The 24213-nt window shown below is 38.2% G+C and overlaps 1 long non-coding RNA gene across 22 annotated transcripts in view; it reads right to left on the minus strand.

Annotated features, from left to right (window-relative positions):
- LOC143694134 (uncharacterized) overlaps positions 1 to 24213 on the minus strand; it is a 211466-nt gene that overhangs the window by 60913 nt on the left and 126340 nt on the right. For 11 of the 22 annotated variants that reach the window (XR_013182395.1, XR_013182386.1, XR_013182376.1 and 8 more), the window contains 2 exons: positions 23358 to 23418; positions 21352 to 21492 (listed from right to left, as the gene is read on the minus strand). This is a non-coding gene — a long non-coding RNA (uncharacterized LOC143694134). Of the gene's footprint in view, positions 1 to 9504; positions 10307 to 12588; positions 13387 to 13410; positions 17440 to 21351; positions 21493 to 22121; positions 22660 to 23357; positions 23419 to 23531; positions 23601 to 24213 lie in introns of those variants that run through there. The other 11 variants (XR_013182390.1, XR_013182388.1, XR_013182378.1 and 8 more) reach the window with 8 other exon arrangements.

Below are 24213 nucleotides of genomic sequence, written 5' to 3' on the forward strand. Positions count from 1 at the left end.
TCCCTCCTGTTGTCATTGTCTTGCCACTGTAGTTTGTTACCTTCCCTGATTCCCTCATCAGGAATGTGGATTTAATTAGCTGTTCCATTCTGAACTCACACTGATACCTGTGCTGAGCTATTACAACTGACATGCAATGATGCTGTGAACTCATTCTCACAGCAGGCTATGTATAAAATCACCTGTCTTCTTATACTCAGGAGTATATGCTGGATTTCTGAGGAGAATAAAGTATATGAAGTACCAGTACCCAGCTTTCTGACAGCAAGCTAAAATGTACACAACAAATTGAAAAGAAGTGATATGACAACCAGTAGAGCTTCCTTACAAGTCATCTAGTAGGTACTGGTCTGGCCACTTTTAGAGACATGGGAATTTTCTTCTCCTAAGGATGCAAATCAGGTTGCTGGAAACCTTCAGTGAAATTTTGCTTCTGTGAAATTTTTTTCCTCTTAAAGCTTTGCCATCACCTGAGCAGCCTCATGGGATCCTTCCTCATCTAATGTGTGGTAACTCCTACCAGCCTTGAGTTACTTATAATCATATGGTTTCTGAAGGGTGGCTTTTGAGAGCAGCCCAGTCTGGGGTATTACAGTTACAGACCACAGAACTCCATGTTCCCAGTACATCTGTGAAAGCATTTGGGGGAATGGCAGTACGGATGGAAGCAACACTGATTCATTCTATCTTCATATGGAAACAGAGGGAACAGTTGGCCTCTCCAAACTGGAATGATACAGAGATCTGAATATGCAAAAATAGCACAGCAATTTCTAGGCAAAAACTAAATGCTTCTCAGAAATGCATTGAAAAACAGTGCATTGAGGTCCACTGTGAAATACTTGAAAGGTACAGAGGGCAACACTTTGTTACAGTAAGCTTCTTGATTTATAACATAGGTTATGCTGAAAATCAGGAGGAGTCAGGTATTTAATCCTTGCTTATGCTTTTAGACCTCCTCTAGCACTAAGCATATTTTCTTCCATAAACAAATTTCTGATTGCAGCACACACGAAGGAATGATAGAGGTTTTTGGAGGTAGTGGAAAAGAAACTTCTTCACCAATTTAGGATTTTGAGAAACCATTTCTGGTGGATGTCTGGCTATTAATTTACAGCTTTCCATTGCTCACCATTTTCTTCTCCCTCCTCATCACAGAATCAGAATAATTTGGTTTGTGCCTCTATCTCCCTGATGGGACCATAAGGTCCAGAGTCTTCGCTGACACAGGTGATAAAAGTGGTCTTGCATGAAGATGTGGGTCTGTAAGTGGGAGCCTCTGATTCATACATATTCCTTTCTACCAGCAGAGTTGCAGGAGCAGTAGCCTCCAGTAAGCAAACAGCTGAGAAGGTACTTCTTTAAACAGCTTCTGCTGTTTGCACAGACAGTCTCTACACTCTCCACTGACTCATGCATGTGACCATGTTCGAGCTTATGCCTACCTCCATTTCCTTCCCTTGTGTCAGCAACACTGCTTCTGTTGCTTCTGAAGCTCACTGTAATTATATATACAAGCAACACATGACTAGAGAGCTTTAAATGAGATCAGAATTTTTGCATGTAGGCTTTTGTTGCCACATGCCTCCTTTTCTAGGAAAGAGGGGCAGCCTAATGCCTGAGACTAGTTCTATCTGTACCTGCTGAAGGCTATACCCAGCTTCCACTAGGACTTTGCAAGACCTGGATGTTTCTCTCTCCTTGGAGGGCTTCTCAGAGAGTTTAACCTGAGCAGAGAGGTTTCTGTTGTATCCCAAAAGCAAGTTTTATGTTATCAGCCACTGGAAATCTCTCACCTAAGCTACTATTTAGGATCTGTATAGTAATTGCTGAGGGATAAGAGTTCTCCACATCACAGGACAGGTGTATAAGACAACAGAAGAATTTCCATGTAACATTGAGACATTGTAACATTGAGAGAGAGGGTCATCACGACTGTATGAAATGCTAAGCTAAAGCTTATGTGGCTAATCTGTACAAAGTAAACATTTTTTTTTTAATTCTTCTGTCACGACTGAGTACACAAAAGAGAAACCACATTGAAATCTCCATGTACCTTCTTTCCAGATGATTTTCTACCGAGATCCTCACTAACTCAATTATCCATAAAACTACCCAAAAGAAATACGATCTTGAAATAGATAACAGATGCACTTAGGAGTTACATCTTGTGATGAATGAATACAAAATCCCAGCTTCATTATAGCCAGCCCACACAGTCACATTTTTTATTGCTCATATATAATGATCAGAAATCATTTGGGACCAAAAGAAGATAGATAAACTCCAGCCAAAATCCTACCACTATCTAAAATAAAATGAAATAAAAATAAAATAAAATAATAAAAAAACAAAATAAAATAAAATTAAATTAAAGAAATAAAAATTAAATAAAAAACAAAATATAATAAATAATTTAAAAATAAAATACAAATATTAAAAATAAAGTTTAAAATATTAAAAAATAAAATAAAAAATAAAAAATCTTAAAAAAATAAAAATTTAAAAAATAGAAGTTAAAATAAAATAAAAAATAAAAATACAATAAACAAAAACAAATAAAACACTATCTTTATTTTCTTATATTCTATCCCCCTACAGCCCTGACTACAACACATCATTCTCAACAATCTGTTCTTTCTATTTACAATATCTTTAACTGGAACTTCACCCATGAAATTTAGCTTCCTGTTTATTCCTAATTCTGAGTACAAACTCTATGACAGGTAATATTACTTCTGTTCTGTTTAAATATGCTCATGATTTATAGCAAGATTTTTGGCAAGTTGCCTTTAAATATTTGTAATTGTTCTATAAATTCTCATGTTAAGGGATACATTCAGAGCAGGTAGCTCAGTGTGCAGGTTCAGTGTGCGTAGCAGGTTGGGCTCTGGGTGGCTGGAGCAGGAGGCAAGGGGCTGTGAACTGCTGACCCCTTGCATAAGAAAGGGGCTGGGGACCTGTCAGCCAGGGGACCAGACACTCCAAGGCACTCAGGAGATGAGGACTGAAGAGGAGGAATGAGACTTTTGTGCCCTTGGACTGGGGGTACAACAGCCCAGGGGTTCCTTTGTTGGGGGTCCCTCCTTGGAGGCAGCAGCTCGAGTTCTTTCTGTTTCACTGCACTGTGAGTAAATGGCTTCAAGGAACCAGAACTCTCACCCTTCTATGGGAAACCAGGAGGTGAACTGGTCAGGAAAACTGGTCTGACACTGGAATGGAGTGTGTGGGGAGCTAAGCAGGACAATTGTGGGTTCACTGGAGCTGCCCCCTGTGAAGGGACTTTGGTCCCAGCAGTGGAAGTCTCTGGCACTGGGAGTATGTGAATGGTCAGACAGGGGAGTTTGCTTAATAGTTATGTGTCCTTTGTATCTGATCCTTCTTTCTCTCAAAATGGCATTTCCTGTACCTACCTAATCTATGAAATACATGCTACGTGGATTTCACTTGCCTCAGAGTTTGCAAGTAAACAAATGTAGGACAGAGAGGTTCAGACTTTTACATATCCATTCTGCCTGAACTCCAATCTGGCTGACTACAGTGTAGTGCAAACCATTTTGTCCTGCTAAGATTAAAGTGTTCACTGCATTCTAGGCTCTGGGAATGAGGGTGCAACTATCTGGACCCATTCACATGATCACATTATTTGCATGGCCAAAATCAGAACTGAACTGCAGTTTATGCAGAAGGTATATGATATTTGCCTACCCAAAGTACTTCTCAAGATTTACAGGGATGTTTTTCCTGTGCTCTGACTCATTATACCAGTGCTGAAATCATTTGAAGTGAAAGCTTCTTTTGTGAGGAAGTTCAAGGCTTTTAAGGCTTGAGCTGAGCAATCTCCTAGTCTAATTGCAGCATTTCATTTTCTTGCAGAAGTAACATATCCCCAGTGCAAGTGATTCCCAGCCAGGTGATGGGAAAGAAAATTCTATGCAGTTTTGCTCAATCTTGCAAGGAACAGTAGTAGAAGGCTGATGAGTACCTCTTACTACTTTTTGGACAGATAAACTGGCAAATTTCTTCAACAGTGATGGTGTCAATCTCTGAGCACTGAGGTAAAGCTATCTGCTGCTCTACAAGAGGCCAACTATATGCTGCACTAGAATGCTGGACTACCATAGTGTTAAAAGTTTTATCTGTGTAAAGCTAATGCACTATTGTAAAGATATTTTCTTCCTTTTCTTCTCTTTTTTCAGTTTACCATTTCTTGCAATTCCTATATCTTGACATTAAAATTTGCTAAGATTGATCAAGTCAAACTGTGGCCAGATATCACATTTTGATGGTGATTATAAAAAAATAAGGTGTTTTATCTTCTATCTTTTCTAGAGCTAACATTGCACAACAAAGACAGATTCTTAAGTTAGCAAGATAAAAGAAGCCTACTTCCCTTTTACTAGTTAAAAGCAACACTTTGAACATGACATGGAAATGAAGAAGTGATGGTGTCGGTCTCTGAGCACTGAGGTAAAGCTTCCTGCTGCTCTATAAGAGGCCACTATATGCTGCACTAGAACATTTACCAGAACATCTTGGCAGAAGGTTCCCATGCAACATTATGCTAGATTAATTGAAGGCATAAAAGGCATGGAAAATTATTACAAGTTCTGCATACAACAATATAATAAGAGACACAGGATTCCAGAGAACAGCAAAGAGAAAAATGGTTAGAAGATGAAGCACTTGGCTGCAACAGCTGCTTACTTAATTAGCAATATCCCTAATCTAATAAAATCATCGTACTATGAATCATCTTGCCCAAGTTCATTCACCAGAGGTGTCAAGTATTCAATCAGTGGACATTTGTTCATTTTTTCCTGCTACCTCTAACTTTGTTTCTTTTTTTTATTTTTTTTCTTCTTTTTGACCTGGTCAATCCTGCTTAGGATGACAAGGTCTTAGTCAAATCCTTGTCTCACATGGGTTAGAATACAGGATCTTCTTGGCTCCCAGTCAGTTGCATTGTTTTCATCAAATAAAAAACATCAGTAGAAAAAATTCATCATTACACAAAAAGCAAATAACTTGAAGCATTTTAACAATTGTGTATTAGTGGTGGCATGCTTCAAAAATAAGTGCTGAACATTGCTGAGAGAAATGCAGGACTATGTAATTATTTATGACAGGCTTTCATCATATCTTTCTTCTCCTAAATGATTTGTGTTAGTTGAAGGCCAAAGGAATACTATGAAAATAAAGGAAGGAAAGTGTGGGATGTTTTTATGTGGCCACTGTCCTCCATCTTCACTCACACATGAGCAACCATTCTAAGCATCTCCTGCAAGGACCAGTATTCAAAGGTGTTTGGACTTCATAATCTGAAATCCGTGGAAAGAATGAAGATCCATGAATAGAAATGAGCAGGAAACTGTTTATTCCCATTCCAGGAATATGTTCAATTTGAGAAACAGTTTTCCATTCCATATTGGGATGAAATGGAGACCTTTCAGACCTTTCTACTTTTTCTTGGAAAAATACAAAGAGCAAGTGAAAGCTTTGCTTTCCCTACTCCTGCTGCTCACCTTCATGTCCTCTAAAAGAGCCAGGCAAGTAGGGTGCCAGCACAGAAGAAAAAGAAACTTGATCTGAAGCCCAGCTTTGCTGAACTAATGCATTCACATGCCTGTTCTGAGTACTTGACAAGCCTGTCACACATTATAAAAGAGTGTCCAACCTGCAGACTTATTCTGAGGTCAGCCACAATTAATTCTTCATACTTAAAATAGCCCACCCTAGAGCTCAGATGCATTTCCAGCCATCACTTTTCTGATGCTGATGTATTCCCACTAAATCTCTCAGTCTGAGCACACTGACTCAGCTCCTGGGCTCGCCCCCAGCCTCCCTCTGCCACAGGGCTTAGCAGAGCTTGTTTGTTTGAGCACTCGCTGCCACTAGCAGGACCCCAGTTCACTCCCAACACACACACAACACACAAATAAAAATGGAAAGGAAAATACAGAGAAAAGGGAGGCATACATCCCATACATCCCACAGAAACATGGATTTTACCTCTGCTCTTGGATTTTTTCCAGATAACTGAAAGATGGCCAGCTTCTGACGTATGCCTAGGATTTACGTTCTTACAGCAACAATGTCATTACTAGCCCACATCCCTGGGTAGTAAAGCAGAGAGTTGTGTTTATTTTCCTTTCTTATCTCTAAATATCAGCATCACTTTTTGCCTGCGTATTACTATCCTTGCTGAATTTCACTGGACTTGCATACCTAGAATTCAGCATCCCCATAAGTATTTGCAACATTCTGGCCATGGTTGCAACATTCATGGTTATGTCTTTTTAATGCTGGAATACCAGAAAATATGTAGAAATTGGAGCTTGTAATGGTGTGCTACTCCTTGTGCTCCACAATTGAAAGAAAATCTTCCCATCTCTAACATAAATAGCAGAATCAGTTCTTTTCCCCCAGTGAGGAATTTGCTGCTCCACCTAAACTAAGCAGTCTGATTTCTTCTGAGATGAAGGGCTGTTTGTGAATGATGATGTTGAAATCTGGTCAGTAACAATGAATGATATCAACAATAATAAAAAGATACTTTAGAAAGAAAGATGATCACCCTATATAATCATTAACAATCTGTCACTCTCTGTGTCTTTTTGGGCACAAAGTCATAAACATCAGCACTAACAGCTGCTGCCACCCTGAAAAAAAAGGTTGGAAAAAATTCCATTCCAAGTTTTTAGTTTCTCAGACTGAACCCAGGGATGTAAATGTCTCTGACCGCGGTATGAAGGATTTCCTGGATCTTCAATTTACATCTGGACACCACCCCCACCCCCGTAAGAATTTGGACACAATAACAAAAGCTTACAATGACATAGCAGCAGCTGCATTTGAACATATCTGGGTGTTGCTGGGAGAAATTAAACCATTGCAATGCCATGAACATTGTAAATCATCACTTTATCCCTATTGCTCTTCAAATCAACTTTCTGGAACATTTTAACTCAGACAGTAGAGACAACTGCATGAATCAGAATTCATAAACTATTTTGCTCTGATGGGATAAGGGGGTATGTAACTGAAGTAAACTGGAGTCTGTGAAATGGGACAAAACAAAGCTGTTGTCTTTCTTCCACACCCTGCAGATGGAAAGGAAATAGAATAAATCCACTGAATGAAGTTCTGGACCTTAAAATATTTCAGCAGCCCAGTGCCAAATTCTCACCAAATGGGATTTGTAGCTATGCCTTAGTCCCTATTTCCTACTGAGTTAGACAAGTCCTATAGAATGTCTTTACAAATGTGTTCTGTGAGATAGGATTTTGTATTTTGCTGCAAGACAGAACCTGCTCTGTAGAAAGTGTGTTTTAGCTCATGCTGCTTGATGCTAGGTTTCCTCAAAAGTGTATTTGAAGGAGGCTGGGAGTGGGCCAAAAGTGTTGCAAATGTGTAGGTCCTTCTTTTAGGTACAAGGAATTTTGGGGGAAGAATAAGGGCAAAAATAACTAACCCATCTCATTTTACAGCAAGGTGACCTCCTTAATGGCTGACTATTCTACCCAGATGTTAGTAAAACCTTTGACACTGCCTCCCTCAACATTCTTCTGGAAAAGCTTCATGGCTTGGCCACGTGCACTCTTAGCTGGGTTAACAACTGTCTGGGTGGCAGAAAATGGTGGTGAATGGAGCTACATTCAGTTTGTGGCCAGTCACAAATTGTGTTCCTGGGACTCAGTTTTGGGGTAATCCCTGTTCAATATTTTTATCAATGGTTTGGATAAGAGGATTGAGGGCACCCTTGGTAAGTTTGCAGATGACACTAAGCTGGGCAGGAATGTTCATCTGCTGGAGGGGAGGAAGGTCCTGCAGGGGAATCTGGATAGGCTGGATCAATGGGTCAAGGACAATGGTATGAGGTTCAAAAAGGCAAAGTGCCAGGTCCTGCCCTTCTGTCACAACAACTGCATGCAGCACAACAAGCTGGGCTGGGAAGCTGGTCAGTAGAAAAGGACCTGTCAGTCCTGGTCAACAGCCGGCTGAGCATGAGCCAGGAAGGTGCCTAAGTGGCCAAAAAGGCCAATGGCATCCTGATCATAAAGTTTCCAATTTAAATGATTGTATGATTTAAATGACTGTATGATCTCTATGAAGTGTTGAATGGCCATTTTCTATTTAGTTCAATCAGTAGTTTTTACCTCATGCAACAGTTGCCAGGGAGCCAAGAAATAGTTCTGAGTATGAACATGCAGTTCTTGGTGGTCTCTGGTACGTGGATGGTAGGACCTGGCTTTCTTTGACTGATGAATCCCCCTGTGTCTGCAATGTCCATGTAAGGCAGGATGACCAAGGCTAGATTTGTCACTAAAAAAAAAAAGCTTGAAATGCTTTCTCCTCGTATAAATTAAAACGCAATTATGTGTAGTCATAACAACAATCTGGAATGGAGTCACTGATGGCCAAAACCTTAGAAGTCCCTTGAGACTTGTAGCAGATGTCCACAGTGAACAGGAACAGTTGTTATTGAGGCTGTCAGATTTTCTGGGCCATTGTTGTATCTGATCAGACCAGAAAGTGAAATGGGAATGCACAAAGGAACATTATCCTACTGTGCCTTCAAAGAGTATAAATCACAGAGGACTGTGCCCATCAGAGGCATCAGTGGTGATGGTTTTAATATTTCTAGGGTTTCTCACAATGAGTAGAAGAGATGTCAGAGTACATGACCCTTCAAGTAGTCTCCTGAGTAACATAATCCCAATGTTCCTCAGGTTTTACATCAAGTTCCCAGACCTATAAAATCATGTTGTTGTGCTCTTAGCACAATGACAGTAAGATAGTTAATATAGGCCAAAAATGAGAACTGACCATCCTCTACATTGAGGATATCTCTGCAAATCCTCAGCTGGTTTCTGTTCCAGAAAAGGTATAGAGGAACAGACACCACTCTGCTGTCACTGAGTTTACCAGCTCCTTTCCATACTGTCCTTTACTTCCCAGAGTAGGGACCAAGAGTGATAAACAACTCGGATCAAATTAAACTGATCACCATTTCTCCAGGTGACTCTGTGTGCGTAAGTACCTGTTCTGTCACCTCTTCTGTCCCTGCACAGTCGATGAGCAGGGCAAGTCGTGGTTGTTGCTGACAGGCTTTCTGCTCAGCACTGATAGAAGACAGTGAGGGCAGTGCTTGGCTCTCTCTGATCCTAGCTGGCCAGCTGGCTGTGCCGAAAATACTCTCAATTTCCTAAAAAGGCATCTCAAGCATCATTTTTTGCATATGGGGATCCTTAGGGAAGAGCCCCTCCCAGATTCTTCCCTGAGACAACAGGTCTCTGCACCATTCCCCCTCTGTGCTTTCCCTAATTTCCATAATAGTCTAGTGTGATTAATAACCCTTGCTTCTACAGCCAAATAGAAAGGGAAGTAGCATTATGCTATGTTTCCAAACAATGCCAAATATCGCATTAAGACTGTAGACAGTAGTGCAGTATTTTAAAGAACAACAGCTTAATTTTTTTATTAAAGTGGAATCTGGAGTTTATTTGTTTGTTGTTGTTGTTATTTTTTATTTCTACAAGGTACAGCAGCTGCTTAAAAGAACATTTCACCATAAGGAACAGGCTGATTCACTGCATTTCTCCTGAGTACAGATTGTTGTCTTCTCCCACACAATCTTCATAAATTAGGAAGAAAACTTGAAAAGCATCACAATATATGGTTTTGATTGTCCCTGGATTACAGTAGTTGAACTAAACCTCAAATATCCAGTCTTCTTCTATGAAAAAAAATGTTTAATAAGATATAAAAGATGAATTTAACTCTGAAATGTCTCAAGGTAACTGAGGAGGCTTAGCATGATTTAAACAGGAGGTTCGGTGATTTCTGTATCAGAGACCCAACCTTCCCTTTGTCAGGTCTGGGGACATGTTCCTCAGCTCTTGCACAGAGGCATAGGAAGGTGGGACTCTGTTACACTGCCATGTTACTGCCTCGTTCAAATGCACTAAGCTCTGACCTCCTTTAGCTCACTACACCAAACTTCATTCAAACGGGAGTTTAAATGTCTAAAATGGAAAGAAAAGTCACCCACAAAACCATCCGGACTCCTGAGTGCAATCTATGAGAACAAGACCAGCAGAAGGCTAAGCCTTCATATCAGTAGAAAGGTTTGGTTTTTGCTTCCCAATCTTTTCTTTCTTCATGCAATTTATATTTAGTCCATTGAAACAATTAGTAAAACTTGCCTGAAATGAGACTTGGTTCCATGTTTCAGATGACAAGTGAGATGTCAGAAGTAATTCGCTCAGAAAGTGGTAGGATCCCTTCAGGATGGTACAGTCCTCTGTTAGAATAATAAATAAATAAGCCCAAAAGCTTTTGTTGTTTCTGTTTGGTTTTTTTTAACTATAAGCAACATGAGAAGTTTATCAGAAAGTTGCCCCCATAGAGCAAAGAGCTTCCTTCCCTGGTTAGCAAACTGCAATATATCACATTGTGATTCCTTAACAATAATTTTTAATAATTTGTTGAGATTCTTAGACATTGAAGAATATCTCCCTCCTACAGAAAAATAAAGATAGCTGAAAAAAGTTCATAGCAAAATGCAACTCTATTAGTCACATATAGGAAGGTGGTCTCCACTTGAGTGATGTATAGCATTCAAATCAAGTAAGATTTTCCTACTAGGGAACAGCTGAAATGTCATAAAGTATTCCAATTCTAATGGCACACATGTCAGAGCAAGGAATACCATAGACCTTTAAATATTTTTATACTGTCATGGCAGCATGAGCTGAGAGTGGAACAGCAAAGATAAATTATCTTCTGTTTAGCTCTGCTTCTGCCATGAGCTGGGGACATATGGGCAGTACAGTTTCCAGGCAATAAAGAAACAGAGATTTGAGATTACTGTGTTCAGTACCAAGAGACAGAGAGGAACATGAATCAATATTTGCTAACTCTCCTCTCCTTTCCTTCCAGATTGTCAGTTCTTCCAGTACAGCTCCACGCTTTTTTATTAAATCTCTTCCTCTCCACACTTGACCCAGGGAAACTTTCCTCCTGTAACCTATGTAGGAGGATTGGCAGTGAGAGAAGTGTTGGAAAGACAGTCTTTTTGTTTGCAGTTTTAGTGCCAGGGAAGCAACTGAAAGGAAAGTTATTTCAAGGGTGAGTGTGTGCTTGTTGCTGTGTGAGAACAGTTCAGTGAGTTTGGGAGCTGGTGAAGAACAGTCAGTATAGGAAACAACCATGGGTCACAGGTGGTCAAGTCTGCTTAAATCAACTGTTGACCACATGCTCCCTGATGAAGTAATGCCTTAACACACAGGTGCATTCCAAGTAGTGTAAATATACTTTATCTCCTCCTCTTTCATAGAATCACAGAATAGCCCAGGTTGGATGGGCCTTGAAAGGTCATGTGGTCAAATCTTGCATGGGAAAGAGAGCCAAGACAAAGTTTTATAGCACCCTATCCAACTGTGTATTGAAAACCTTCAACAATGAGGGCTCTACCACATCCAAGGGGAGATTGTTCCAATGATCAGTTGTTCTCACTGAAAAAAAAATTATTTCTGATAGGGACATGAAACTTGTCCCTGTGCAACTTGTAATAGTTGCTCTCTGTCTTCTCCTTGTGTCTCCTCATTGTAGTTGCCCTTTAACTACCATAGTACTGTGATGAAGTCCCCCCTAAGCCTTTTCTTCTCCCAGCAAAGCAAATCCTTCAGTCTTTCCTCACAGTGCATGTTCTTCAGCCTTCTGACCAACTCTGAGACCCTTCTTTGGACTCTATCTAGTCTGTCCACATCTTTCTCAAATTGTAGGCACCAAGCTGCACTCTGCATTCCAGGTGTAGCCTGACAAGTTCTGAGCAGAGTGGACGATTCAATCTCTGCTCCTTCTAGCAATGCCCCTGCAGATGCAGCCCAGGATCTGATTTACCCTTGTTGCTACAGCAGTGCACTGCTGACTCCTGTTCATCCTGCACCAGGTCCCCTTCAGCAAGGCTGGTTGTGCACCACGCAAATCCTGACCCATACTGGACTCTTTCAATTTTTCATTCCAGCTGCAGGACTTCCCACTTGTCTTTGTTAAATTCTTCCACTCCACTCTTCCAACCTGTGCAGGACAGTCTGTAAGATGGCTCTTCCTTCTGGTCTACCTTATCATACAGTTTAGTGGCACAAGCAAACTAGGTCAGGGTGCTTTCTGCCTCATTGTCCAGACCATTTTGGAAGATGTTGAACAGTGTGCAGCCCCATATTGACCCCTGGGGAATCCTACTTGTGACAGGCTGGTAAAAACCTTTGATCATCTTCTTATATGTGCATCCTGGGAGAAAATTTCCTACCCATCCAATTTGTATCTTGTCAGTTTGTCCCAGAGAAGGCATCAGGAAAATGTCAAATTGTTTCACTGAAGTGAAGTCCTTATTGTACCTCTGCCTTAATCAGCATTCAAACCTTATGGCATCCCAGAAACAATGCAGCTCTTAATGATTTTCACGTTCATCTTTCTGTTCTGCATGGAAACCCTGCAACTGTAAAGATTGGTGTTTTCTCATCTACCTTTAGCTTAAAGGTAAAGCATTGAGTCTATTTTGGTGTCTTTTATTTATTAGCATAACTTTAAGTAGTGAATGTCTGAAACTTAAAGTGGAAATTTACCTTTGACCTAAAGGTAAGTGCTTTTACGTCTATTTCTTAGAGCTGTTGGGAGAAATAATTTCAAAAATAAACTTCTTCATTCTGTGACATATTCTGCCTGCAGAAATCTGTCTTGCTTTTCACTCTGATTTTTACCCTGAAGTTGATGTTTTTTGCCTTAGGTGTACAATCAATGCCCAGCCTTTCTAATCATAGAATAAATGAGGCTGGAAGGGATGTCTATGGGGCATCTAGTCCAAACCCTGCTTGAAGTAGGCCAGTTACACCAGGCTGGTAAAAGATTTACTGAGTTTTTAATATTTCCATGGTTGGAAATTCTCTGCCCTAGTTCTTCAAATATTTTACCCTGCTCACATGGTGAGAAAGTTTTTCCTTGCTTGTAATTCATGGTCAAATATATGTAAGCTGCAGCAGCTGAACATAGAATACTGATTTTCACTTATATTTTAGTTTCTTCCTTTGCTACACTGTTTGCTTGGAAAAAATCTCAAAGGAAAAGATCTTATAGCTCACTAACATCCACTCCATTGAAGCATTTCAATTCATGTGTGGGCTTTTCCCAATCCAATATAATGAGATGCTGCAACCACCTTCAGAAGTATTTCTGTCTTGTGAAATAGCTACTAGCTACTTTTTGTCATGATGGAAAGAACTGGATTTTTTAATATTCAAGAATCCATGCATTCACACAGATTCTAGCATCACAATGTACTCTGTTGAAATTAGTCCAGGATATCCTGTTCAGATCATACATCTGTAAAAGTAAAAGAATAATCTGAATATATAAATTACTTTGCAGGGCAAAAGAGAACAAGTTTTTATTTCTTATTTTCATGGTTTATGCTGAGGATAAGTATCATCATGCAGACAGTCCACCCAGATCTGAAGTAATTAGATTTCTTACTCTCTAGTCATCTTAGCACCTCAAACCCCAAGCTGTGCTCCAATATCCTCAGTGTTTTCCTTTCAATGGAAGTGGAATTTAACCTGAGATTACCACTGTAAACAAATTTTCAAAAGGAGATTGTGGTCTCTTTTTTTAGCTGATATTGGGAAGCCCTAGTTACACTCAAGACACAATCTCATAAGTGAGGAAAACTATTATTTTCCAGAAGCACGAGAGAGGAAGTTTTGCTTTGCTTCAATTTGTGCCATGCTCCATCATGTCATGCCACAGATGAGGCACTGCCTTGGCTCCACTTCTTCTTTTCCTTCAAGTCAGTCTATGATCTCTCTTAACCCTTTCTTAAACCTCTTAAAAAACCTTTATCAGATATTAAACAGGACTCTCTAGAACATGAAGTCAAAAATATTTCCATCCCTTTTTTCTATCCTCTATGCACATGCACAGCACTTTCTACTTTGACATCTACTGCTTTGAAAAAAAGAAATGTTTCATTTTTTAAAAGATATATCTGCTATATCATTTTATGTCCTAAAAATGAGATCTACTAGAGGAAGATGAAATTTAAAAATAGGTAGATCTCTAAAACCTCCAAGTGCTCTGCATTTTTACTGCATTTGTTTTTCAGATAGAATGCTTTCCTGAATAGACTTCAGCAACCACAGATGGACAGTATTTAAAGTAAACTTGAATGCAGTCCTATACTTTTGAACATATTTTAATGCTGAAATTTGAAATTGAAAAATTAGCCCATTATCAACTTTATTTATTTGTAGACTCTTCTATGCATCCCACCACCATATGAACTCTGATCACCTCTCAGAAGTCATAAATACACTTGAGGTTATGAAATGGTTACAGAGTTTATCAACTATTAAAATAGTTTTGTGGCTGAGTTAAGATCTAAATCTGCATTTTTGTCACTTCCTCTGTAACATATTTCTGGCAACAGATCAGAGTGCTTTTCCAGCCTGGCCACAGAAGAATCATTGCAAATTATGTATGTCAGAAATGGACTCTGGTTTTCAGTAGCGCTGAATGTCTGCAGCTTCCATTAGCTTCAGCTGACAGTGAGGATGATATCTGCCTGAACATCAGGTTTTAAGACTAGACTTCCTCCAAACCCATGCAGATAACTGCAAGTTGGATAATCAGTGAACATCCATCTCATACAAAGCCTGTGAGTCTCACCCGACTGTGTCTACGTGCCTGTAAAGTGGGCCTGGGGAGACCAGCTTGGTTCTGGCATCTTCACTGGAGTGGTCTAAAGTTAGATGAGATTAATTTCATTTTCTGTCCAAATTTAGCACTGCACAAGCAGAATCTGTAGCACACTTTTAGTTGCAGAGAGATGGTAGAAGAGTTAGAATATGACTTTCCTGACTTTTTGTCCAATGAGAAGTAACATATTGACCACAACTCCACCTCATTTATAATATGAAATCTTGAATTCTAATTCATCTCTGGTCCCTGATTGCTAACTTCTGTTATCTTTTCATAAGCACATCATATCTGTATTGTCCTATGAGGCAAATAGCAGGCCTTTTCAAGGTCAAACTGATGAGACCCATAGCCATTAGTTATAAGAAACCAAAAATAAAGATGGGCTGAATATAGCAAATAGGATTTATTTGGGTATCAACTATCACCTCAAAATAGCAGAAGGCATGGTTGCTGAGAGAAAGAGATACAAATATATTTTAGAAACCTTATATAGTTTTATAAATAACTGGATAAACTTATATATAGACAGATATTAAAGAAGTTTGTCACTATAAGGACCTATCTCTGCTTCTCTCCATGTACAGAGGAACATCTGTGAGACAGCACACTAGTAGAGGGTAGTCATAAAATTTTTAGTGTCCTGTATCTGAAGCACTTTTATTGTTCATAAGAGTCCTGTGTATTAGTGATTAAAGTGGCCTTTCCAAACGAGGCACACTAGCTCTCCAAATTTCCACTGTCACAATGTGGTCAAGGAGCACTTCCCATACAGTAGTACCTGTGGTCTGTGTGTGCATTGTCTCTATTTATCAGCACAATCTGATAGGTATTCCCATTTTGTAAACACATCTGAAATTTTGTGGTTTCCAAAAATAAAATTTATTTTCTATTTCTAGGTCAATGTTTTAAATGTAGATTTCAGCTACAGAAGCTACACCAGGGACAACAGCTTGGGTATAATGACAAGCCTGTAATAGCATGGTTGACATCAATAGTTGTATTTATATAAGGGAGTAGTGTGCACCAAAATGAACAAAGTAAAAGATTATTTAGAAAAAATTTTACGCAAAATATATTCTTGTGTATTATGTGACATCCTACTTTTTCTGAATTTAAGTAAAGCTTACATGGTTTTATACAGTGTAATAATATAGCATGACAACCTTCAAGGTTAGGCCTCAGAGAAATTTGCTTTAATAAAACTTTTTAAAACTCAAATATTTAAAACATACCCTTTTTTGCTAGAAATGTATTCAAACTGCCTAACAACATTGCTAATGCCATGTTTTTTCTCCATGGAGTTCCCTTATGGTAACCATAACTACTATTGTTGAATCTTTCAAACCATATTTTCAAACATAGACACCAATCATTCATTTTCATTCCTTTCATGCTCTGTTTATCAGAGAAAGTTTTTGTGATATTTGTTTACTCGCTATTCTTGAGTAATTCTTGAGTAATGGTTTCTGTTTGTACTGAATTAAGTGAAAGCACACAACTATATTTATAAGTGAATGAAAATATTTTGGCCGTCTAAGATAAACTGATAAGAGTGTGTAATCCCACTAAAATGAGTCAAAAATTACAGTCCTCAAGTACCTTCTTTGGGACACCATTTAGAAAACAACAAAAACAATAGGCTGCAAGGTAGAACTGACTAAACAATGTAAATACAGACTCTGAAATGTGAACAATTTTTTATTTCAGGGAGAAAAAGCACAACCAGGAGGCCAAATAAAATATTCACTGAAAAGCAAAGAATTAAGAAAATCTTTTTTTAAAGCATCCCAGAAGCAGAGAGTGCTAAACAAGCAGATAATCAAATGTGAATATTAACACCTCTCTATATATTGAATGTTCATAATGTACTTTCTATTAGGATGAATAATCACCACACAATTACTCTTCACAAAATTTGTTATTTGACTGAAGGCTGAGACCAAGAAGAGTTTTACTGCTCCTAGAAATTTTTATAAATTGTTAAAAGTAATAAATAAAACATGGAAAGAGAGGAAGTGAATGATACGTTTCCATGTTTGTAAATGCATCTGCTTACAGCATAGACAACAAAAATAACAGCTAACTTGACTTAGTGAAAACTGAAGGTCTATTTTCATGAATAAATATTTATCCACTGTTGATGCTTCTAGAAAAAAGTGTTTTCTTTTTTTGCTCTGACTCAGAGCAGATCTAGCCATCTTGGAGCTCACTAGTACAGCTGATATCTTAGAGGAAGTGAAACCAACACTGGCCTAAGACCCTAAAATTTTTGTTGAATAGGGCTCCAAATGATTCTACAAAGCAAATCTCAGATTAAAGTAAAACACATAAATGTCAGCCTTCCTGGTTTTGTCTAGCTGTGAAAACAACGATGAGGATAATATTTTGTAATTTTAAGTTAATGAGGATATCACTGTGCATTTGCACAAGTCATGCAAAGCAGACATGAGTGACTGGAACAGCACTTGTAACAGGTGACTTACACTTTTTCTTCAGATGAATTTTTCCAAACATAAGTGAAGTGAAGTGGGAGTGGACTATAAGTAGAGTGTGGTTTCCCAAACCCCACAGGCGACACCAGAAATCCTGGTATCCTGGGTGATGTATCCATTGTAAATGCAATACTCTTGAATGGTGATTTCAGTTCTGTCTAGGCCCCTTAGAGAAACTGGACAGTACCTAAAGGTTGTTATCACAAATTTCATTTCCTAGTCTCATAAACTATTTAATCATATAGTGCTTTCCATTAAACTTAGGAAAGGAAAAAAAGGAAAAAGTCACTCTCCTGGCCCTATGACAACTGCAGCTGTGAATCTTTCCCTTTGCATTTATTTAGGAAATAGAAAAACCAGGAGAGAATATCCTGACATTTTTAAATGTTAAAATATACTTTCATTTCACTTCCAGAGAGATATGAAATATTTCCATGTGCAGCATATGTATTTTAAAAGTGAGGCCACAGTCTGAAAGTCAAAAGAAGATTATTATGTGGGAAGCCTTACAGAGAGTTTGTCTAACAAATCTCCATATCCAAAATGGTACTCATCCCATTTTTACTTCTAGAAAAAGGACAGATTATAAAAATAACACATTACAACACGATAGCATCCACAGTATATGTTAAGAGGAAGTTCAAGAGATATGTTAATTAGGTGGAAGATGATCTCTTGTAGTAATTAATATATTATTCTTTCTACAGTTTATTTACATAGCATAGGATCATATTTAGTATTTTATAAAAAACAGTACCTTTTTAGAGGATGACATAACTCCTTTCATTATACATCAGTGAAAAAAATATTCAAATTTCTGTTGTGGATAACCACTGGGAAAGTTCAAGCTCATGGCTGATCTAAGAGCATTGCTTTTATTATGATTACTTAAGTTATTTTGGAGTAATCTGTTTTTCAAAAGGCCTGGAAAAACATTCTACATCTCATGTCTGGGAAACTAAGTTTCTGAATAGATTGACTCAAAAAAATCCAAGGTCTCTAATTCAGTCCAATGTTTCTTTTTCTGTGCAAGATTACTCTTTTCTCTTTATCCTGTGAAGAAAACACTGAAGTGGTTCTTCTATGGTCACTCTATGAAGGGTATGATGTCAGTTACTAAAGTTTACTCCTTTTTCTTGCAGGACAAGGATCTAAGCTTTGGAAGCATAGAGGCATGTACGAGGGGAACATGCCACTTCTTGCATACAGTGATAACAGAAATAAAAGGGAATTACTTCTGTTAAATTATGTGGTTTGTGAAGATATTATTTTCCATATTTAGCTGTTCCATGTTTAGCAGGTTAAGACACAATCTTTTGGGATTTTTCACTCGTTTATTTTACTGACTACAATGCTGTTGCATTACATGGAACAGGAACTACCCTGAGTTAGAATTGTATCACCTGATGCAGGTGCAGGTGACAGAGAAAATATTAGGCTCAATGAGATAGTAAAAGCCAAAAAGCAAAGTAAATGACTGAGAGATTAGTAGTTCTGAGCCCCATACTGCTGCCATCCCAATGATCTCAAGCTCTGTCACTTACAGTTAACTTTCCTGTATTTGAAACCTATACACATTGCAGTATAAGGGTATAGGTGAGTGCTTTTTAGAATTAAATTCTGGGCCAAGGAAAAGTAAATTCATTCTTTTAAAATTAAATACCATATGTTCAGAGCCAAGATATGTAGGCCACTCCAAAGATTTTATCCCTTGTCAAGGCAAGAATGGGAAATTGTAATGGATTTTTGTTCAGATGAGAGCTGATTTTATAACCTATCCCATTAAATGGCATTACATTCACATGACCTGACTTTACATAACAGAGTTATCATAACACAACTGACTGAACACAGAACCTGCATTTTGCAGTAGCAGATGATATTTAGACCATCATTATTAACTGTTCTGTGCAGAATTTTTTTCCTGCTTCAGTGAAATGGAGTCTTCTTTCCTTTTAAATCACATTAAAAAAACCTGATTGCTTATTTGTATAGCTATGTACCAAAATTACCCTTTAATTAAAATCATGCTGAGACTGTCACCTAAAGAGCACTGTTACAATCCTACTTTCAGCTGGGTTTTTAGTAAATAAGGTCTTTGAATTCATCTGTCAGTACCACCTAATAACTGCCTAATGAGTTAGCCAGTTACAACAAGATAGGACAAACACAGAGGTCTTGGATATATCATGTTCCTGCATATTTTGTTAAGACTGTGACTGGAAAGGAGAGAGGGACCTGAAGCAGCCAGTGAGATTTGCCCTGCTGAAGCCTTGTCAGCTTTCCATCACAAGATAAGTCAGTCTGTTTATGGTGGGTCTAAACCTGCCATTGCTAGTTGTGCTCTGGCCTAATGTGATTCATGAGAAGCCTGATTTCTTCCATCCTGCTGCTCTAACTGAATCTCCTAACATGTTCTTTCATTTTAAGGTTTTGTTTAGGGAGAAACAGATAACAGATTTTACTACTTTTGTCAAAGAATCTTTCGTCTAATTTTTTCAATTTTTTTTTTCAGAAGTTTCCTTTTAGATTTTGAATTGTTCAGAGCCCCCCAGACTCTGCTCAAACTTATTGATGGCAGTGGCAGAATATCTTTTGATGCCCATGGGAGCTGAACTGGACCAGACTTGTATCTTTTCCACATGCTAAAAGGTTTTTAGGTTTCTCTGGCCAAGAATGTTGTATTACTCTGCACATCTTAGTTCTGTTAGTATAGAAAGTAAATATATGTGACTATTTAAAATTAAGAATAAAATGGATTTTTCCTACCTCACTTTTTTGAGGCAATGCCAAGGCTAATATTTCATTCTGAATGTCTAAACAGTTCTGTGCAGGATCCATACAGTGAGTTGGACAGTACAAGATGTTAATTTCTTATCACTGAAGCATAACATTATTAATATGTGCTGAACATGATGGCTGGCAGAGAACACTGGCCACAGCCAGAGAGCATGAAAGTCCTTTCAGAGACAGAATGTTTTAGCAAATATCCTTACTAAGCACGAAAGAATACTGAAGGAAATAGAGTCTGTGCTGTGCTGTGAAGTCAGTGGGAAACTGATATTTTGGTGCAAAGAAGACTAAATCTACTGTTTTTCTCATGTTATATGCCTAAACATGTATCAGTTTGAAGGTTTGCTTAATCTATATGTTAATATAAATTGCCAATAGCCACTTTGATCAAGTAAAGTGCTTTTGTTTCTCATAGTTGGTTTTGGATTAATATCCACTGACTTGGAAATAGCCACCTAAAGTCTTGGAAAGAACAAGTCAGACCAAGAGATTGCATTCATGTGCTGCTTCTCCCTATTATTTAAAAAGCCCTACAAGACAACACATTAAAAACAACACAAAACAAAATAAAACAAAAACACCAAAACAAAACAATAAAAGGGACCAAAACAAAAAGCAAGGAAGCAAGCAAACAAACAAAAAATCAAACAAAACAAAAAAACCCAAAAAATAAACAAACAAAAAACAACAGAAGGACATTGTAAATGCCGGTCAGGTCATTTGATACTACATGCTATCATTTCTTCCTTTTCTGGCCAAGCATAAATAATCTTGTGAATTTGGAGTTTAGACAGCCCAAGTTGTCTAACAAAAGCACAGTTACTCATGAATAATTTGGATTTCAATGTGTACGTGAAGAAAATGGCTCAACAAAGCTTTTTATATTAAAGCCATCTGTGATTCAACATCATCACACATGATATGGGGTCATTGTGTGAAAGCAGTAGTGCATGAACAGCCATGGAAATGGTGTATGAAAAGCCACTTAATGCCATACACAGTTCCTGGAAATGGTAATGTGGGGTTTGAGGAACAGCGATGCACTTACAAATCTTGCTGGTTTTAAAATTAGCTGTCTTTTCCATGCTCAATATAGTTGTATGTGAAATTTTGGTGCATGGAAATGACGTTATTAGCACGAGTTTTTTACTTGGGTATGTGAGTCATGCAGCTTTTCCAAAAGAGAGCAATGAAATGCTGATAACACTAATGTGCATTCTGTATGTGTGATATGTATTCCAGAAAAGCATTTCTTTGAGGTATGGTAGAGTGCCCTTAAAAATTAAGTTGTATAATCTTTTCTTACCTGTGTCTGCTGATCAGATTTTTTAAATGAATATTGGAGTCCATTATATTCACATAAAAATCTCATTGATTTCAAAAGCTCCACATTATATGCTGCAAATTCCCAAGCATTGCAAAGTGGAGATATACACATATTTGAAACCTAAAATAGATTTTATGCACAAAAAGAATGATTTACATATAAATAAATATTGTCTTCTTCTCCCATACCCTTTTACACATGAATTTTAAGAACTTTGCAAGTCTGAATAAATATATTCATGAAAGTTTGACTGCAGATTATATAAAGATTCCTCCATTTTGACATAAATCAAATTAATCCTCTTTGAATCTTCACTGAAATGATGATGCTAGGCTAAATAAATCTCTTTGAATTCTCATTAACTATTAGTACAGCTGATTCTTTGACTGGTTCATTAGCATGCTTGGTGGCATATGCTCAAAAAGAAGAAGAAGAAAAAAGAACCCTACAATTTAATGCAAAATAGAACAAAGCTGTAGATTTCAGTCTTTGTCTTGTACACACTGTAAGGTACATGGCGCAATGATCTAACTTAAGCATTGCATGAGATTCTTCTGAATTGCCATTCAAATCTTTTCCTAACTTTGACAAAGTATAAATTAATTACGCAGCTGCATATAGATTTTCATCTGTCAAACTCATCTAAGACTATGGAGACAAAAAGTGGTGATATATCCACAGTGTAACACTGACAAATAGATATCAGTAACTTAAGTTTGCTACTTTGCAATAGGAGAGCATAATTCAGCTTTAGTGATTTTAGAAACAAAAGAAAAAGTCATATCTTCATCCCATGAACATCTAAGTGAGATAATTTTACATTGCAACTCTCAAGACTGGGAAATTCTCATCCAACTCCCTGTCAGTCATACAGCTCAAACTGCTACCTACTAAAGAAAACACATAATGTGCATAAAATGCTACTATATGTAATAATCAATTATCCAGTGAGAAGCTATATAATTTAGAATAATTGTCATGGTACTTGGCAGAATTCAGAAGAAAGGAATGCACAAGATCACAATGAAAATGGAGCACTCAGCAGCCATTTTCCACATTGCATGTCGGCAGCAGATCTGCACAACGGTTTCTGCATTCTGTTTCCATGATCTAATATTGCACCACAGAATGAGTTCAGTTCCTTGGCTTGTGGCAAAGGTGGGTGGGATTTCCAAGAGGTCTCTATTTACATAAAGTCCCTGCACAGCCGGACTGAGCATCTGTGATTGAATGTGATGGGGTGCACCACACCAGGCATAGCCACAGGCATCAAACTGCATGAGTAGCCTTTTAGAAGAACAGGATACTGCATTATTTAATCTATCATTAATAAGTTCCACTTTAAGCATAATGCCTGCTGTCATGTTTCTTGACTTTCATGAGCTAATCCAAGTTGCTGCTTCTTATTATATAACTGTACTTCAATGCAATCCTAAAGACAGCTTCAGGATGCCTCTTGCAGATTCCCATTATTTATGTATTGTCACAGAAAACCACTTCAAAGGCATGTCTAGGTGTAGGGACGACCTAAGATTTATCAGGTCCTCCCAGCTCAAATAGAGGAAAACTATTCATTGTTGCAATTCCTTCATTGTAAAGGCAATCCCCTAAAATCCACATGGCAAATAACCTTGTGTTATTCCTATTAACAGTATCTTGGAGAACAGCTATGGCTTTACGTTATTTACACTTTGTGATAACCAGAATCTCCTTGTTCTCCCTGCTCCTAGAGCAATGCCCTGAGTGATCTCTGCCAGAGATGGAGTTCCTTGTGGGTGCCCACATTCTTGCCTGGTTCCCTCTGTCCATTCAGATCAGTGCCCATACTTCAAATACTTTTCATGCAAGCTACAGTGCTAACTGAGATGAAAAGCCCAGGGTAATGGAATAAAAGCTTTATTTCACAGACTTTTCCAATCTAAACACACTCTGAAAGTTATGCACTGAGAAGTTGACTTTCTTTCCTCTTTCCTTCATATCCTTACCTCAGGAAGAAGTGAAGAACAGCAGCTACACTGAAGAGAAGTGAGAGCAGTGTACCAAGCCCTGTGGAAACAGAAAGGAAGCAGTAGATCATTTCAACGAGAGCAGTATGTCTTGGCGTTGTTCCTTGACACCACCCCCGCCATCCCAGCCTCCTCTGCCCCTCCCACACTCACACATCTAAAAAGCAGATGGAAAATATTCTGCCAGGAGACATTGAAATACAGTGTTAGAAAGTTACTCTCATAAGGCTGGAGAAAGTGATGGAGAACTCTGGCAGGCAAATTAAATTATTCATAGTCAGTGGCATTTTGGAAGGAAAAGCAGGAAGGGAATAGGAGACTAAAGGATGTTATAGGGATTGTACAAGAACCATCTGGAATATTGGAAAAAGATGCACTTCATCTTGCTAAACTTCAGAGAGAGACCAGTGAGGCTAATTCTGAGTTCAGGAGACATTACCAGTCTTCCCAGTTTGTTTTTAGAGCTGAGCATACTCTAGTGCTACCACGATATTATGGATATCAGTCCATGCTACCAAATCTCTTCCCTCAGACTTCACTCTAATGGCACTGAGCAATGACACTCAGATCCTGAAGTTACTGTAATTTCCTCATCTACTGTGTCACTTGGTACACATACTAGTCTCATTTTAAAGGTGTGACATGGAGATGAGATGATTATTGGAGTTATTTTCAGTGTTTCAATGATTAAACTTTTATTTAAATTTTATTTCCCAATTACATGTTCTCTTATGTCTCTGAAAGACTGCAGAACATGTTCTCACAAGAACTAAGGTACTCTACATTCAAAATAAATGTGCCTTTTTTGATATGTCTCACTAAGAAAATATGTATG

The sequence above is a fragment of the Agelaius phoeniceus genome, chromosome 5, assembly GCF_051311805.1.
Source record: "Agelaius phoeniceus isolate bAgePho1 chromosome 5, bAgePho1.hap1, whole genome shotgun sequence".
NCBI classification, from domain to species: Eukaryota; Metazoa; Chordata; class Aves; order Passeriformes; family Icteridae; genus Agelaius; species Agelaius phoeniceus.